The sequence below is a fragment of the Delphinus delphis genome, chromosome 13 (assembly GCF_949987515.2).
Source record: "Delphinus delphis chromosome 13, mDelDel1.2, whole genome shotgun sequence".
Classification (NCBI taxonomy): domain Eukaryota; kingdom Metazoa; phylum Chordata; class Mammalia; order Artiodactyla; family Delphinidae; genus Delphinus; species Delphinus delphis.
This window is the reverse complement of record NC_082695.1, coordinates 70,283,169-70,285,965: the sequence shown is the minus strand read 5'-3', so window position 1 is coordinate 70,285,965 and position 2,797 is coordinate 70,283,169. Positions and strand designations below refer to the sequence as shown.

The 2,797-nt window shown below is 42.3% G+C and overlaps 1 protein-coding gene across 13 annotated transcripts in view; it reads left to right on the top strand.

Moving 5' to 3' along the window:
- TCF4 (transcription factor 4) overlaps positions 1–247 on the top strand; it is a 360,227-nt gene extending 359,980 nt beyond the window's left edge. For all 13 annotated transcript variants that reach the window (XM_060029101.1, XM_060029100.1, XM_060029098.1 and 10 more), the window contains one exon: positions 1–247. This exon is cut by the window's left edge and continues 5,714 nt beyond it. The gene's annotated coding sequence lies outside the window, so the exon portion shown is untranslated.
- Positions 248–2,797: the final 2,550 nt, after the last annotated feature.

Sequence of the window (2,797 nt, the reverse complement as noted above, 5' to 3'; positions counted from 1 at the left end):
TTCCTTCTAAATGATTTGAGATGTTCTTCTGTTCTTACTGTGTGTTTTAAATATAGATAAAATAGCCCCAAGCATTTAGTCTTTTCGTATTATATTTGATCATCTCACTATGACTAAAAAGGGGGAAAATGAGCCTGGCCACCACTTCAGTGTCTCTTATCTAGTCTATTAACATTATGTTTTATTTAAAAGGACCGCATTAAACATGAAACTCTAACTTCGGTGCATTTTTCAAAGGGAAGTTAAATCGCTGGAGAGACTAGAGTAGTATCCAAAAGCTACGAAGATCCCAATAATGTTAGAAATGAAAGATCATCCAAAGGAGCTGAAACAGGCAATCGTTTTTAGTCTTATAATTGAATCCATTCATATAAGACCCAGTGAAGTTTTTATACTAGGCTTTAATTATAAACCACCTTTCTCTTGACTAACAGCCTAAAACATTCATTTGTAAGCCAGTTGAAAGGAAAGCATGCAAACAAGAAAAAGAACTAGTCTGTTTCTCATATTCACATCACCCCAGGATCATACATTTAAATTGCACTTGGGACCGTTAATGCTTTGCCAGCCAGAAGATCTCGTAGTCAACCAGCCATGCTCCTCCTTCAAACTAATTACAAGGCTACATGCTCACTGGTCATGGCTTGGTTATAAAGAAGCTAGTCAGTTTGGAAAGGACTAGAAGGGCAAGAAGAACCAAAGTCACCTTGGTATTCCTGAAGGATTCTTTACATTGAGAAGGTTTGTTGAACAAATGTGGCCTTAAGCAAAAATCCTCAAGTCTTCAGGAAAGGAAGGCTCAACGCCACAGCTGGGAGAAAACACTAGTTACAAGCATGTGTGCTTCAGGTTGCAGCCATGGAAGTGCAGTGGCTTCTATGGGTTCCAAACAGTCAAATCAGGCAGCCAGCCGTTACTGTACCTAAATACAGCAAGTGTCGTAGTTTAGGGGGTTTGCTACGGAAGATGTATCTGTAAAGCAGGGCTTCTTAGCATTTTGGGGTTGTGGACCCTTTGAAGAGAAATGAACCCACTCCATACAAAAAAAAAAGGACATATCACATACAACTTTAAGGAGCTGATAAACCTCGAGTCTAGGCGTAGACACTTGAGATGCTTGTTCGTGGATCCTGGGTTAAGAATATCCAGTATACCGTAACTAAAGCTACAGGGCTTGAAAAACTAGAGCAAGCCCATTTACCTTGACCGAGATGGCTGTGCCTCACCAGAACTGGACTGGTGTCTGGCCTTTCTGGGTAAAAGAAAGACCCTTTGTGTAACACCAAAAATAATGCAATCCTCATTCACATCTGTTACGCTATGTTTAGAAGTCAAATGGCTTTGGCGTTGGCCTGAACAAACAGCCTTGCAAGAGGAAGCAGAAACTTGCCAAGTGCAAAGTGAAAATGCTCATGCGGAATCAGACCTACCGGCTTGAGGTTTCTGATGGTGACCAGCCCACGGGTGAGGAACTCTTGTTCTTGAGCCAAAATGACCAAATTTTGAAGAATAGGACAACTTGATTTTTGTGAGGAATTCTTTGACTTTACATAATCTTAATCTGTGAGTTGGGTGAGGCCATTTTCAAGGAGAGGAAGTGAAGGCCAAGTGACGTGCTCCAGCCCTCAGAGCTAAAACAGCCAGTATCCTGACTGCCCAGTACTCCCTGTACTGGCCACCTCCCCCAAGTGACAGGTCTGACTCCACATTTTAACATGATCCTGCCCCCGCCTCCCCAGCTTCATCCAGTTCCATTTTTTGTTTGTTTTGCTTTTATCTTTGCTACTGCCTTTTCATGGATTTTTGTTTGTTTGTTTTTTTACAGGAGCATTTCTGAACTTCTCTGCAGTTCTAATTTTCAACCTCATTCTACGAATTGTTCAGCTATAACTAGTTGTGAGAATATCCATGCAGTCAGAGACTGCTGGCCAAACTAAAATGTGCACTCTGGTCCACTTTTTCTAAAATAAACTTCCTATTCTGGAATAATTTTAGATTTACAGAACAGTCGCAAAGATAATATACAGCCTTCCCATATACCCTTCACCAAGTTTCCCCTAAGGGTAAAATATTGCATAACCATGGTACATTTGTCAAAACTAAGAAATTAACATTGGTGCAGTCATCCCTGGATATCCGCTGGGGATTAGTTCCAGGAGGCCCTGTGGATCCCCAAATCCGTGGGTGCTCAAGTTCTTTGTATGAAACGCAGAGTACAGTCGGCCCTCTGTATCCACGGGTTCAGCGTCCACGGATACAGAGGGCTGACTGTACTGTAATTGAATTGCACCAGTTTTCCACTCGTATCCTTTTTCTGTTCTGGAATCCAATCCAGGACCCTCTTTTTGCTGTAGTCTAGCTCACTTTGAGTGCTGGCACGGGCAGCACTGTTGGAGTCTGTACAGCATCATATGGTCTGAGAATCTTATCGAAGTGAATCACTGCCCAACTGAACTACAATAAAAAATCAACTGACCCGCCTTTTACAATTCTTCCCATTTACTGCCTTCTCTCAAAAATTCCTCCCTCTGTGAGGACAGGTATTGAACAGGAAAGAGAAGATGGGAAGGAACTGAAAGCGAATGAGGGGAGATCTACAGCTACAAACTGGTCTAAATAGCGAATCATACATGGTTCGCTCATCACTGAATTTATTGCTGAGTGCCGATTAGGTCAAAAGCACCGAGGGAGTTCGAAGGGAACCATCCCTACATTTAAGAAGTCCAGTTAGAAGATAACAAGGGCATCTGTCTGACCAACAGCCGTTGCCATGAGGCAGGAACAAAGCAAGATAGGG